This window comes from Acinonyx jubatus, chromosome B3 (assembly GCF_027475565.1).
Source record: "Acinonyx jubatus isolate Ajub_Pintada_27869175 chromosome B3, VMU_Ajub_asm_v1.0, whole genome shotgun sequence".
NCBI lineage: Eukaryota > Metazoa > Chordata > Mammalia > Carnivora > Felidae > Acinonyx > Acinonyx jubatus.
The window spans coordinates 12,774,311-12,789,693 of record NC_069386.1 but is presented as its reverse complement, the minus strand read 5'-3'; the positions used below and the strand labels follow the sequence as shown (position 1 = coordinate 12,789,693).

General features: G+C 46.6%; 1 protein-coding gene across 1 annotated transcript in view; it reads right to left on the bottom strand.

Moving 5' to 3' along the window:
* Positions 1-10,883, bottom strand: part of MCTP2 (multiple C2 and transmembrane domain containing 2) — a 243,461-nt gene extending 232,578 nt beyond the window's left edge. The window contains exon 1 of the mRNA XM_027067969.2: positions 10,831-10,883. The gene's annotated coding sequence lies outside the window, so the exon portion shown is untranslated. The remainder of the gene's footprint in view (positions 1-10,830) is intronic.
* Between the last annotated feature and the right edge of the window lie 4,500 nt (positions 10,884-15,383).

The following is a 15,383-nucleotide window of genomic DNA, read 5'->3' as shown; positions in this document are numbered from 1 at the left end:
ACTGAGTGGAGAGAAGAACTTGGACACTTTCCTCTCTGTTATCATTGATTTGTTTTTAATATTTTTAATGTTTATTTTTGAGAGAAAGAGACAGAGACAGAGTGCGAGAAGGGGGAGAGGCAGAGAGGGAGAGGGGGACACGGAATCTGAGCTGTCAGCAAAGAACCTGACGTGGGGGCTCGAACTCACGAACCATGAGATCACGACCTGGGCCAAAGTCAGACGCTTAACCAACCGAGCCACCCAGGCGCCCCTCTTCTCTGGTATCCCTTCAAGCAGCATGCATTGTAGGGCTAGTTCTGATCCCAAATGGAGAAGATGCTTGGCTCATAACATCTGAAACTAAATACCAAGAGTTTTTAAAAGCTTTAACAAGTTAAGCCGATTACAAGTATTTTTAATATTCTCATGGCCAAGGATGAGCTTTTTTAAGTGACATTTTAGGGACCACAGAAAAAGGCCTGTAATTTCACCATCCAATTAACCCTGGCAAGATCCGTCTCAAGTATGCCTTTAGGAAACTGTAATTGTTCAGAGGCACATAATGAAAAGTGACCCAGCCTAGACTAGACCATCTTCATAAGGGAACAACTAGTAAGTTTCTAATGCTGATTTCCAGGAAAAAAAAAAAAATATTCATATACCAGCACATAGTGCAAATATACATATGGACGTAAAAGCAGTTTTGCTCTATAGTATTTCATACATGCCTTATCAAGAAATGTTAAAAGCAGCAATAAAACCAAAGATTTATAAGCACTAAGACAGTTAACTTTAACCCACAGCCACTAGCAAAAAACAACAACAAAACAACAGAAAATGTCATAACCAGGGGCTGGTCTTCTATCTGGCCAGATTCAGGATGTTACTACAAACCAGAGAAACCACCAAAATCATACCAACAAGACACCCAGCACTGCTCAGCAAAATTTATATCAAAAAATAGTTTAGGGGGCACCTGGGTGGCTCAGTCAGTTAGGCGTCTAGCTTTGGCTCAGGTCACAATCACGGTTTGTGGGTTCGAGCACTGCATCGGGCTCTGTGCTGACAGTTCAGAGCCTGGAGCCTGCTTCAGATTCTGTGTCTCCCTCTCTCTCTCTGCCCTTCCCCCACTCGCACTCTGTGTGTCTCTCTCTCTCTCTCAAAAATAAACATTAAAAACATAGTTTAACAACAACAAAAACAGCTCATCATGCATTGCATATCATGAAATGACTGACTTCAAATTGGAATGAATACAGACAACACTGATGAGTGCTTTACTCAAAGGTGCGTGAGGCTGTGGATGGGACAGGAGGGTACAGGTGCTGGGCAACTTTGGTTACGTCCTGCAGCTTTAGCAGAAAGGCGAAATACAGCCCTAAAAGAAGTATAATGAACAGAGCCTGAAATACGTTATTTTCTACTTCCTTCTGTGTTCCAAGAGAACACAGACTATCTAGATTAAAGGAAGGTTCCTAACAGGTATCTCAGAAGTCCCCATGGGGACAGGCAGAATATTCAGCAAGAGTAACTCTAGCTTCTGCAAGCCCCCATCAACCAGAATATCAACCGCGTCTGTGCACCGTGGACCCCTGAAAGATCTCATTTGGGCCTAATGCTTATACATGAACCACTAGCAAAAAAGCACCCAGATCCAATCAACAGCACCACAAGAATTTTATCTGGGCTTTAAAATGTCAACATCTGTATGTATTTAAAAGCTGACATCAATTCAAAACCATAAAACACAGTGAAGTTGTTCTCAGGGGTTTGTTCTCATGTGGAATTAACCGTAGGGTTTACACGTAAGGGACTGCTTGTTTTGCTACACAAATTTATTATAACAATGATGTGTTTAAGGCATCACTTGGGTCAGATGAAAGAGAGAGACCTTTCCACGGTGTCTAGCTTCGTGTATTCACAATCTCCTGGCAGGAAATTGCTCTAAAGTGTCTCATTTATCAAGATCCTGCCAAATCCGTCTCCAGAACAGGGTTTAGCGGGATTCCAAAGCTTTATCGATGTGGCTTTTAAAGCAGCCTCTGGGGCGAAGCATTGCAACTCCACACTCAGCCTGGGAAAGCACAAAGCAGTTGCTTCCAAATCCACGACACAGAGAAATACCTGGAATGGTAGATGTCTCGGGTCTTGGAGACTCTCTAGTTTTGGGGTGAAACAATTTCGCTGGAAACTAAGTCAGAGTGGAATGGTTAAAATAGCCCTGGCTCTTGGGATGGAATAGTAGCGGGAAAAAACTAAATTTCCAACCAACGAGGTGACCCTATACAACTTTCTCTCTGATTCTCAGTGTTCTCATCTATATAATGGGGACGGTTCCTATCCAGCAGGGTTCCTGAGAATGAGATATGATGCTGTCACCCAGCAGCTCAGCACAGTCAGGTAGCTGGCACTTGTTGGTATGTTCTATAAACCAGGGAAAACGAAAAACTTCCACTAAAAGAGAAAACATCGATGAAAAGGCATATATTGGCAATGAACACAAAAACGAAGCCATCAATTATTGACTTACAATCTTTTTTCTTAAGTGTATCTATTTGGAGAGAGACAGAGATAGTGTGAGTGGGAGAGGGGCAGAGATAATAGGGGAGAGGGAGAGAGACAGGGGGAGAGGGAGAATCCCAAGCAGCCTCCACACGAATAGTACAGAGCCTGATGCAGGGCTCGATCCCACAAACCACGAGATCATGACCTGAGCCGAACCCAAGAGTCAGATGCCTAACCGACTGGGCCACCCAGGTGCCCCACGCATTGACTTATAATCTTAAGTTCATGGTGATAAAGGCAGAAATTGACACAAAGCGGAAAGTCAGAAAGGAAGTAGTTAATAAAACAACCATATACCAATCTGTTATTAATGACCAGGGCTGCACCTACATGTTCAAACTCTTTTTGTTTAATCACATAAATAGTTCACGATGTTTAGAAACAATTCATCATGTACCTTCTCCGTTCTGCCATGTCTTCTGGTTCAAATATTAACATAGGAAACTTCCTGAGAACCTTCTTTCTCCTTCCTTCCTAAAGCTACGTGTTTTGGGGGCGCCTGGGTGGCTCAGTCAGTTAAGCATCCGACTCTTGGTTGTGGCTCAGGTCATGATCTCACAGTTTGAGAGTTTGAGCCCCTCGCAGGGCTCTGTGCTGACAGTGCAGAGCCTGCTTGGGATCCCCCCCACCTCTCTCTCTCTCTTTCCCTCCCCCCACTCACACTGTCTCTGTGTCTCTCAAAATGAATAAATAAAATTTAAAAAAAAAAAAAAGCTAAATGTTTCTGTGCCAGCTCAAACAGATCTAAGAGAATGAAGAAATACCAGAGAAATTCTGCCTGTTTAGACAGGCCTGAAAGTGCTGAAAGCGACTTCCTCCCAAGATTCCTCCAAGAATCGCCAACACTCAACTATGTTGGAAGAAAGTGCACGGCAAACATACCAAAGAGGAAATACGGACGGAGAGCAGCACAAAGACTTCGAGAAGGGATGGAGACAGTTCGCGATAGGGCGTCTTCCAGCAACAGACAAGAATCCCTGTCCAAGTGAAGCCTGTCAGTGGGATGACAAACAAAGACAGACAGGTCTGCCAGAGAGACAGACAGACAGGGAAGGTACGCAAGCCTGCAGGACCTCTGGGCCCCGCCTTACTCAGGAGGAAGCAACAGGAGGTGGAAGACTGATCCCAAAGGCCATTTTCAGACTAGAAACCTAGGAACCTGCATGTACAATAATTATGGAATGTTTTACATTAGTCAAGACTGTGAGAGCAATGATGTTGGTTACTGTGGTCCCGGTAATATAGAGTCCTTTTCTTTTCTTTTCTTTTTTCCTTTTTTTTGTTTATTTTTGAGAGAGAGAGAGAGAGAAAGAGAGAGAGAGGAAGAGGGGCAGAGAGAGGGAGACAGAGGATCCTAAGCAGGCTCTGTGCTGACAGCAGAGAGCCCGATGCAGGGCTCGAACTCACGAATCCTGAGATCGTGACCTGAGTCAAAATTGGACGCTTACCCGACTGAGTCACTCAGGCGCCCCTAGAGACCTTTTCTGATATACTAAGTTCTCAGACTAGACCCCAACATCTTTCATAATGTCTAAAATAGTCCCCTTCCGACCACCACCAAAAAAAATAAATAAATAAAACCCAAATTATTACATTATCACCGCAATCATTATTTTTGTTCGGTCTGGTTTTTGTTTTATTTCTGTAGCACCACCTTGCTCGCATCTTGGATCCCAACACGGTGACAGTCACACAGGTAGGTTCAATACTTTCTTTTTCTAGTTTTCCTGATCAGGTCACAACCTCCCGTGAAGATTTCTGACTTTTAATGGACACAGTTGCTCGTAACCTTGCAGTTCCTCAAAAGCATTCATCCAGCAACTTCTGAAAACAACCTCTTTGTTCTTTCCAAACTTGGCTCCAGGCTGGGGCCCCGGCCCAGAGGTATCTCTGCCCGCCACTGGCTAACGCCAGCTGACCATTCCTGCTAAGTGTAAACAGCCCTATCTCTGGAGGCCGCCCCTCAGTACTTGGCTAGCGCCTTGTGCAAACAGCACGCTTTACTGTAGTCACTTGCTAAGCTATCCGACTTTGCATCTTTGTAAACTCTCAGGGGCCAGGGAGCTACCCGTCTGATTCACAACAAAAACCTTAGCACATACTGCCTGTAATATGGGCTCAATTACTAGCCTTTGGATAAAAAGAACACATACTTATTCATGTCAACCACTTTGTAACACATGCTTTAAACGAGCCTTTGGCTCCACTCTGACCACCTAATCCCACCTGATATTCTGCACAGATATTAATCGTATAATATTGGCATCAGCAGCATCTACCAAACAGCATTGGCCAACCTGTATGACCTAGCAAATGATACAATGAGTTAATCTGTAATAAACATGATATATATATGTGATAGATGAGTGCTTTTAACAAGAGAAAATAACTAAGGGGATAGATGGTAAGCATTTTACCTTAGGACAATTACATGGACTCAAATTCTGAAAGCAAGCTTTTCAGCAAGCCCCTTGTCACTCTCCTGCCCTTGTTTGCTGTTCCACCCCACAGCCCTCCTCCCACGGGCCAGGCTGTCAAACATGTGAAGGGCCAAAGTGAGCAGAGAATTTATCTCCACCCTCTGAAGAAGGAGCGGAAGTAAACCTTTTTCACCTTTCCCACCCAAGGAACTGGAATTTGTTCCTATCCTGCGTTTGCCAGGAGAAATGTCCACGTTTCCTTTGCGCCCTGCTTCTCGCTTATGCCCTCTCCTTGGGAGAGACGGCGTTATTCAATTGTTGATATTACTCAGCCCCTTGAATTATTCAGTTGTTATATCAGCTCCATTATTCAATGCACTCAAACCTCTACCCTGGAATCAGCCAGACATTTCAAACTCACAGTGTCCACAAAACTCATCATTATTCTTTGAAAACAATCTAGTCCTGACTTGCGATGCTGGCACCAACCTAGGGGCCCAAGGCACAAACCTCAGCCCCCATACTCCCTTTCTCCCATCACCCACATCCACCTGGTCACCTCTGCCACGTCCAAGATACCTCCCCAGCCTTCAAACACCCCTGCTTCCCTATTGCCTTCAGCCAAGCCCTGCAATCTCTCTCCTGAACTAATATAACTTCTTAACTCCGTTCCCACTGACTCACTGCCAGAATTAGGGCAGCTGACTCCATTCAGCCAAGGTACTGCACAGCGAGTTTGTCCCTATCCCTCTGTGGGGATCACACCTGTCCAGCGACCACCGTATTTCCTTCCAGTGCCTGATATCAACACTTAGCGCAACAAGGCAGGCAGCAAATGATCATGTGAATGAACGAATGCATGGCTGAGACGGCCAGTACTCTCAGAATTACATTCCGCTGCCTGCCATAGACTCAAGTTAACATTGGTCTATGCATTTGTCTCCGGACGGGAACCGAACACACGGTAACCTGAGGTCCGCACCCAAAGGCAAACCATCGTTCGATACACTCACACATGGACTCACATCTATAGCTGTGTGGTTTGTTTGGTTTTTTTCATGCTGCCTGAAATGATGGAGGTATTCCACGATAAGAGGCACAAAATTGCAGGTGCGCCTGGGTGGGTCAGTCAGTTAAGCATCCAACTCTTGATTTCTCCTCGGGTCACGATCTCACGGTTCGGTTCATGGGTTCAAGCCCTGCATCAGGCTCTGTGCTGACAGTGCAGGGCCTGCTTGGGATTCTCCCTCTCTCTCTCTCTCTCTCTCTGCCCCTCCCCTGCTCACGCTCGCTCGTTCTCTCTCTCCAATTAAATAAACTTTTTAAAAAATGTACAAAATTATGGGGAATAATTGTTTTCAGGAAAAAAACCAACCAAACAAACAAGCGTGACCTTGCAAAGCAAGCATAGGTTTTCTAGATGCCTTCCAGGACACGATGGACAAACACACCACCATCTTTAAGCCCTCTGTGTCCTGGGCAGGGAACTGGTCTTTGGAAGAAAGGCCTCCATGCTAATAGATGAAGCTCACATTCCAAAACAAGGCCACCTTCCACAGTCACCCACAGGAGAAATCCATATGAGCCCATAATCATGCCAGGGAAAGAGGCATCTTCCGTGTTACTCGTCATATATATGCAATCGTGCCCACTTGCTTAGGAAACCTTAGAAATTCACACTAGGAGGGACTGACACAATTCTTCCTCTGTCCTCCGGTAATGTGTCCCTAAAGAAAAGCCTGTTGACCCCAAGTGATCAGCAAATCACTGTGGGTTGTTAAACAGGGCCATTCCAGGTAGCCTTCCAGCCTCTCCGACAATGCTCGCCCACAGCAAGGACACGGATGCAAACTCTCCCGGGCAGGAAGAGAGGGAAGGCGCCTGAATCCTGGCTGAACCGCCTTCCAGCTGTGTGCCCTGGGACATTACCCTGGTGTCTCTGGGCCTCGGTTTTCTCAAATTAAATGGAAGTGTCAACAGGCCCGCTTTGTGGGGTTGTATTCATGATTAAAAGAGTTCGTATTTCTTAGCACAACGCCTGAGTACAACCTAGGTGCTCAATAAATGTCAGTGATCATACTATAAATGATACCTCTATGCCAATCCTAATATATGAACTTATATGCTCCCCTTATTCCATCTATGCCCTACCAGTGCTCGTAAATACGAAGAGCGGTGGTTCTCAAACTTTGGCATAGACCAGAATCATCAGGAGGGCAGACTGCTATGCTCCAGACATAGAGTTTCTGATTCAGGGGGGCCCGGGATGGGGCCTGAGGATATGCATTTCTAAAAAGTTAATCCCAGTGGGTGCGTTCAGCTGGTCGGGAAGGACACGTTGAGAAGCACTAACCAAGGGGGCCTCACGGCAACCATGGAGGAAGCGTGTAGGTCCAAACCTCCAGGCCTTCTACAGCCTTCCACCTTGGACCCTTTCATCTCACTAACTCCACCAACAATTCCAAACTCAGTTCAAACAATCAGGAGCCCTCCAGGCTCTAGGCCAGCACCCACAACACTGTGCTGTCATAATAAAACCAGCTCCATGACACCAGGAGCTCGGTGACAAATACGACCTCACCAGAGTCAGTGCTTGGGACAGAGAAAACCCTCAGTAAATGGTGACTGGGAGAGCCAAGCAAACTGAAAGGTCCTGGAGTCCAGCTCTGGGCCTTCCTCTTGGGACTGATCATTAGGTATGAAATGCCGAGTCCCCGATAAGACCAGTATCCCTCCCACCCCAGCCACTCAGCCAACCATGAGCCCTTTGCCTCCCTCCAACCACAACTTGGTCTCTTACTCTATGAAGGTAGTGAAGTTTCAACTTCCTGCCTCTTACTGGCCTCTATGAGGGCTCCAAGCTGCTAGGAGATGCTAAGTGTTCTCAGGGAGAGAGGGTTGCAATCAGGAAGCATTTTTGCGTAAGTATTTCTGGTAAACTGCCCAAAAAGATCTCAGCAGAGAGATGGGAGCCAAGATGGCGGAACAGCATGGAAGTTTTTTGTGTGTCTCGCGTCCATGAAATACAGCCAGACCAACACTAAACCATCCTACACACCTAGAACACTGATTGGAGGATTTATACAACAATCTGCACAATATGAACCACAAAATTCAGCAGGTACACAGCGCGGAGAGGTGAATTTGGGGAGCGAGGAGCCACAGAGGGTAGGGATCTGCTTTTGTGGGCGGAGAGAGGATGGAGACTGGGGATGGGGGGGGCGAAGAACAGGGAAAAGCACCCCTCCCCAAAAGCAGCTGGAGAGGAAGTGGAAAATTGGAGAGATCTCAGCGGAGAGAAGACAGGAACCTCCAGCAAATGGTTATCATTTCTTTTTCCATTCTAAATAAGCGTCCACTTTCCTAACACATTTTGCGTTATTTTTCCTAAAAAGCATCCCCAAATCGAAAATGGAGATCTGCCCATTTCACATCTCATGCATACTCTGCTCCTGGGCTCTTTGGCTTTTCTGGCAATTTCTCTAATTCAACACTCTCTGCCTCTTCATTAGAGCATCTCACCAAGCCATGCACACTTCTACAAACACATTCTAGGCAGGATTTCAAATACTCCTAAAGAGGACTTCAAGGTGTGCTGTCAGCCTATCAGTTTCACTGTCAAATGAAGATAGAGAAAATAAAAACTGTGCCAGGCACAACCCAGGCAGAAAATCCCACCTGATTGTCTCAACACAGGCAAAAAGCCTCTCTTAAACACACACACATACACACACAACAACAACAAAAAACACCACTGCTTTATTTTCAACACCTTAAGATAATTTAAACACGAAACCCCTCAATTTCTGTGTGTAATTACTCACAATCATAAGGAAGGTTTTAAGAAAGCAAGTTTTGAATTATTACTTAAAATTCAAAGGCTTATTGTCATTCTCATCCTCTACAGTATAATTGCAGTTTGAAAATCACTTTTGTGGTTTACAGGAACTTAAAGAAATTCTGAGCTGTTATGGATCATTCTTACTCAAAGGCTAAACTTGGGATATTAGGATTTCTTCCCAAACAAGCACACTGCAGTACTCTACACTTCTAGAGATTTAAGGAAAAATGGGTACATCTTTTAAAGTAAATGTTATGTATATTCATGTATGATTATAGATTTATACACACAAAGTCCTTTCTAGGTGACGACGATGGATTCCATTCATCTGGAAGATATGAAATCCAGCTGCAAAAATGTTAAAAGCTATGAATAATATGAAAACTGGCTGTCACCTCAATGCGTAATACACAAGGAATGCCTACAAAGTTTTACTGACTTGTCCCAGTCGGATATGTTGGGTCCTTAAAAATATGTTAAGGAAGACACATAATAAATTCTGTATTTAAAAAAAAAAAAGGAAGAAGAAGCTGTTCATCTTCTTGTCCCAGACTGACCATGGTTCAACCACACAAAGAGAATAAAAGCAACACTCATACACGACAGTGACCTTCAGTCCCAGGACGTGGATTGTTCTACGAATATAAATTTGAGTTATTTTCCATTCAATCTACCAGATTTACACTGTTGGCCTCACAGCACTGTGGAGTAGTGAAAAAGTAGGCGTTTTGCCCTCGGACATAGTTACCTGCCACTCTCAGGTGCTCTAACAACCTTGAACAAATTGCTGAATTCTTCCCTGCCTGTACCGGGGGAAGAATACCTATGGTGTGTATTTTATGCAGCAAGATAAAGTGCCCAGCATGGTGCATGGCGCAGAATGGATCCTTAACAATCTTATTTTAAAGAACAGGTTTGATGTCCCTGTCGGGTGGGTGGCAGGCCAGGCTAATGACAGTCTTCAGAGATTTGCATTCTCCCTGCATTTAAATGCTTATTAGCAGAGATTAAAGAGGCGTCCCTGTGCCATTGCCCTTTCTAAACACCCACCTGTGAGGAATGAGTGCCCTAAAATGCCCCCTTCGTCCCAATACCCGTGCTACCAAAAGCACACCAACCTGGCTCCCGCAGAGGTTCGCCCTTAACAGGCAGACAACAAATACTTACTGAATTCAAATGCTGCTGACCCAAACAAAAAATGAACGCTAATGGAAACCATAATCCATAGACCTGTCTGCCTGAAGTTCCGCTTCTCAGGAAGCAGGTTTTGTAAAGTTCTGGGGTTCACCTGGAAGCTGTCTGGTAGCCGTAAGTGGCCCTTGCCGAGGTAACTTCCAGCCCACACTTACGTAAGGACCCACACGCCGCCGAAACCCTCAGACACCGCACACAAGTTCGTTAAGATGTTTTCACCCCTTTAAAGAAACGCAACCATCTCTAAAAGCCATCAGCGCCCCCAATTTGCCTAACAAATGGACAGAGCGCTGGGGAACTAACTGCTGAAGCAATCGCCTCTCAAGTTCACCATCACGGTATTTTTTTTTTTTTTAACGTGCGAGAGACCCCTCTGTAACCCAGACAAGTCTTCTAAAGCTTTCAGCTGTCGTGCAGCTGCGCTAGGCACCAAAGCGAAACCTCCAGGTCTCCACGGAGGGAGCGTCAAATCCCACCCAAATGAGGGGCTGACCTCTGCAGAAAGAGCCCGGGCGGTGGCGGTGACCGACTCCACTGCGCCCAGAGGGGGCCAAAGGTGTGCCTTTTCAGAAGCCAAGAATTCCCGCGGCAGGCTGCCCGCCCCTCGTGCGCTCTCCAGGACTAGCCGCCGCGGATTGCTGCCTCCCGTCCTTGCCACACCTTCTGGGTCCCGGGAAGGAGTTTCCCTGGATTCCTATCCTGAGCCCTCAGGGTCCCCGACCCCCTCACCTCGGTGGGGAGCACAGACGCCCACCCCGGGAGAGAGCAGGCAGAGCCCCCGCGCCCCTCCCGCGCGCGCTGCCAGGTGCGCCCCGCACCGCTCCTCACCTGTCCGAGGTTGCGTCCCCGGGGGCTGCCGAGGGGTCAAGGCGCGCCCCTCGCTTGCCTCTCGCAGGCGCAAGAGCAGCCGGGACGCGGCGGGGGCGAGGGCACCTCAGGGGCCGTGCGACTTCCTTGGCCCCCGCCCGCCAGCCCCGCCTCCAGGGGGCGGAGGTGGCCGCGCGTCACCTTGGAGCCACCTCCCACCTAAGCGCGGGCGCGGCCCCTGGTGGCTCTGGCGGCTGCTGCCTCTGGGCACCCGCGGGGCGAAGAGGAAGAGATCACGCTGAGCTGCCTCGTCTGGCCCGGCTGCCAAGAAAATGAAGATACGTCCCAGCAGCGTGGCGGTGACTGGGCGCGGAGTTCACCCGCGTTTTAGTGCGACGTGAGGAAAGGGGACAGCTGTGACTTGCGAACTTGTCATCGAAGAGTACCGTGTCTTCGCGGATACGCAGAGGAGTGCCCCAGGGTGCCACCGCTCCCGGTGGGGAGGGCGCAACCTCCGTGTTTACCACCCTGACCCTGGCAGGAGATACCAGGCACCACATCCAGCCCGTGCCACGTGGGCGCGACTGTGGGTGCAAAGCGGCCACCCAGATGCGCTGAGCTCTTTGTTCTCTGAACCTTGGTTCCTCCTCTGTAAACATTAGGCCGATCTCCGTGCCCAGTGCGCTGAGAACTCGTACGCAGGGACCCTTAAAGCCGGCTGGGTCCGATGACTGGCGCGAAGGAGTTCAGCAAATATTTGCCCTTTGGTCCTTTCCGTTGAATTCTTTTTCTTCCTTCCTCTCCCCTTCACGCTAAACTCTTCTTCTGTTTACTCTTAATGTCTGCCTGGTCAGTTTCTTTCCCCTTCGATTAAGGAGCCCCTGTCTACTGGGTACCAAGTCGGTCTTGCAGGTGGCTGAGGAGGAGATAAGGAAGGATAGGAACCCCCGCCCCCACCGCCTCCCGAGAGGCCAGAACCGCACACCCCTCACCCCCCCCCCCCCATCAGAAATCAGCTACAACAGAGGTTTAGGAGCTAACCTGGGTGTGGGACAGACCCTGCGTCCCACAGGTGGTTGTGGGGAGTGGGTGGCCGTGAGCTGGAGAGTTTAATTGGTGTCATTGGTGGTTAAGCCGAAAGACCTCATCAAATCCTGTCTTGGCAACAGACGCTATAAACCCGCCAGTTCACTTAATGCCTCTGAATGTCTACTTTCTCGTTAATAAACTGGGATTCGAATAATAGCTGTTGTATAGATTCTGAGAAATAATTAAATGCTTTTCGTAAAGTACTTACCGCAGTGTCCTTAATAGGCACTTATCGAAGGTTGGCTACTGAGGAGGGGCGCCTGGGTGTCTCAGTCGATTAAGCTTCCAACTCTTAATTTCGTTCAGGTCACGTTCTCAGGGTTTGTGGGTTAGCGTCCAGCTTGGGACTCTGTGTTGACATCCCGGAGCCTGCTTGGGATCCTCTCTCTCTCTCTCTCTCTGCCCTCCCTGCTTGGGCTCACACACTCTCTCTCCTCTCTCTCTCAAATAAATAAATGAACATTAAAAAAATTAATAAAGGTTGGCTAATGATGATAATAGTATGGTCAGACATGGAGGGGGCCAGGAAAAAAAATATTTAAAACGCATGAGCCCTTGGGCAGAAACAGAGCCACCCCCTTCATGAAAAGAATACTTGAGGCGCCTGGGTGGCTCAGTCCGTTAAGCATCTGACTTCAGCTCAGGTCATGATCTCACGATTCGTGAGTTTGAGCCCCAAGTTGGGCTCTGTGCTGACAGCTCAGAGCCTGGAGCCTGTCTCGAATTCTGTCTCCCTCTCTCTCTGTCCCTTCCCTACTCGTGCGCGCTCTCTCTCTCTCTCTCTCTCTCAAAAATAAACATTAAAAAAATTGTTTTTATTTTTTTAGATTTAAAAGAATTTTTTTAAGTTTTGTTTATTTATTTTTGAGAGAGAGACAGAGAGAGTAAGGGGGGGGATGAGTGGGGGAGGGGCAGATAGAGAGAGGGAGAGAGAGAGAATCCCAAGCAGGCTCTGTGCTGTCAGCACCAAGCCCCACGCGGGGCTCAAACTCACACACGTGAGATCATGACCTGAGCCGAAACCAAGACTCAGATTCTTAACCGACTGAGCTACCTAGGTGCCCCAAAATTGTTTTTAAATAAATAAAAATTTAAAAAAAAAATGAATACTTACAGTATCAATTACTGGTGATGAACAGAATCACTCACCACTTTCTGGGCTTAGCATACAACACAGGTTCACATTTAATTTTCACAAACCTGTGAAGCAGTTCATAATATCCCTAGTTTAAAATGGGGAGAATTAGCCTCAGAACCATGAAATCCCTGGGCTGAAGGTATGAGACAAGTTACCAGCAGAGTCAGAGAAAAGTCACCTGGGACCTATAGAAAATCTGGGATTTTCCCCCTGTGGCCTCCCTGCAGATGCATCACCAGCCTTAGCAAGGGAAGGTTCTGGAGGGAAAATAAAGGGTAGAAAGGAAAGGAAAAAATAAAGGAAGCAGGGAAAGAGCCTTAAACAGGAGAAGTTAACAACCATACCTTAGAACCCACTAATAATACAACAAAATTAAAATAGTGAGTGAACCCACACAAAACGCTTTTTGCTTCCAACTCCTGCCACAGTGGGGTTCCTGTTCTGTGGTTCCTGTAGCCCGACCGCAAGTTGAAAATGACTAGCGGCACTTTTCAATCATTAAATGCTGCAGAAAGTGAAACATTTGAAAAGGCAGAAATCTAAGGTCACACCTTCTCATCTCTCACCTCGATACATTCTTCTGTCAAGCTTCCTTGAAAGTTTTGTTGTTGTTCTTGCTTCTTTACTTGTCCAGGTACATTACCTGCCTCTTTCTAGCATGTTCCATCCAGGAAATAATACTGTTGCTTTAACCAACTTGACCTCACCATGTAACCACAAGAAGCACTTAGAAGAGAGGTTGGACTCATATATGTGGCTGATAAATGTTCAATACACTGTTGTGCATTGAATTTCTTTTTTTTTTTAATTTTTTTTAACATTTATTTATTTTTGAGACAGAGAGAGACACAGCATGAACGGGGGAGGGGCAGAGAGAGAGGGAAACACAGAATCAGAAGCAGGCTCCAGGCTCTGAGCCACCAGCCCAGAGCCCGACGCGGGGCTCGAACTCGCAGACCGTGAGATCGTGACCTGAGCTGAAGTCGGACGGCCAACCAACTGAGCCACCCAGGCGCCCTTGAATTTCTTTATTTTTATGTTTGTTTACTTAGTTGGGGGTATTTTATTACTTTTTTTTAATATAATTTATTGTCAGATTGGCTTCCATACAACAGCCTATACTCATCTCTAACACATGCCCTCCTCCATGCCCATCACCCATTTTCCCCTGTCCCCCATCCCCCATCAACCCCGTTTGTTCTCTGTATTTAAGAGTCTCTTATGGTTTGCCTCCCTCCCTCTCTGTTTGAATTTCTTGATGTAAACAAGTTTTGAACCAAGTCTTATAGGCACTGTCCGTGATGTTGTAATGGTTACTTTAAAAAAAAAAAAATTAAAGTCTCCTGTCTTCTCTGTCTGGCCTTCTTAATTCACATGAATATCAAGTTATTTAGCCTCTGAAGAAATAACCGTAGTGTCAATATGATATTTGTGGTGGAGATTTCCCACTCTCTACATTTATATTAGAGTCCTACAAATACAATTGCTTTTAGATGCTAGACAACATATGCTAGGTTTACGGCAGTCTAGTAATTTCACCTGTTCTTTTCCATTTTGAATGGCAGATGTGGCTTCTACACACCCCATGTGCTCCTTTGCTACCACAGCTGATGCTTCCTGTCATATTTCAGAAGCACCACAGTGCAGGTATGTTAGCAACGTCACTGTGCCTGTTTGAATCAACAATAGCAATTTAAGTAGGACAAGTGCAGTGGCTGTCGTTACCTAGAGTCTCTGCCCATGGAGTTAAAAGAGTCTTTTCTAAAAGAGGGATGATCCGGGTGCCTGGGTGGCTCAGTCAGTTAAGCATCTGACTTCAGCTAGGCTTGGATCATGACCTCGAGGTTTGTGAGTTCGAGCCCCGCGTCGGGCTCTCAGCTGTCAGTGCAGAGCCTGCTTGGATCCTCTGTCTCCGTCTCCCTCTTCCCCTCCTCTGTTCATGCTCTCTCTCTCTCTCGGTCTCAAATAAATAAATAGATACATTAAAAAATAAATAAATTTAAAAGAGAGATGATCTTGTCTATAAATGCCTAGGAGTAAAAGCTCCAATGCTTCTCTGCTCCTAGGGGATCACAACAGCACTCCTGTAAGATCCTACCAGAGCTGGCCATGTGTTCGATCCAATCCATCTCTACTTGGAGAACTCAAAGCTCATCTTGGGAATAGAAGTCCCTTGACTTGCTTCTTCTCTTTTCTGGGCTGATAAAATCCAAATTAGAAAAACAATCGAGATATAAATACATACATCTAGACCTACTAGGCGAAGAAACCAATGCCATGGTTAAGGCCAAATTCAGTCCGCTCTCCAAGTGACAGATGTCTACCGAGTGCCATAAGGAAGCATGTG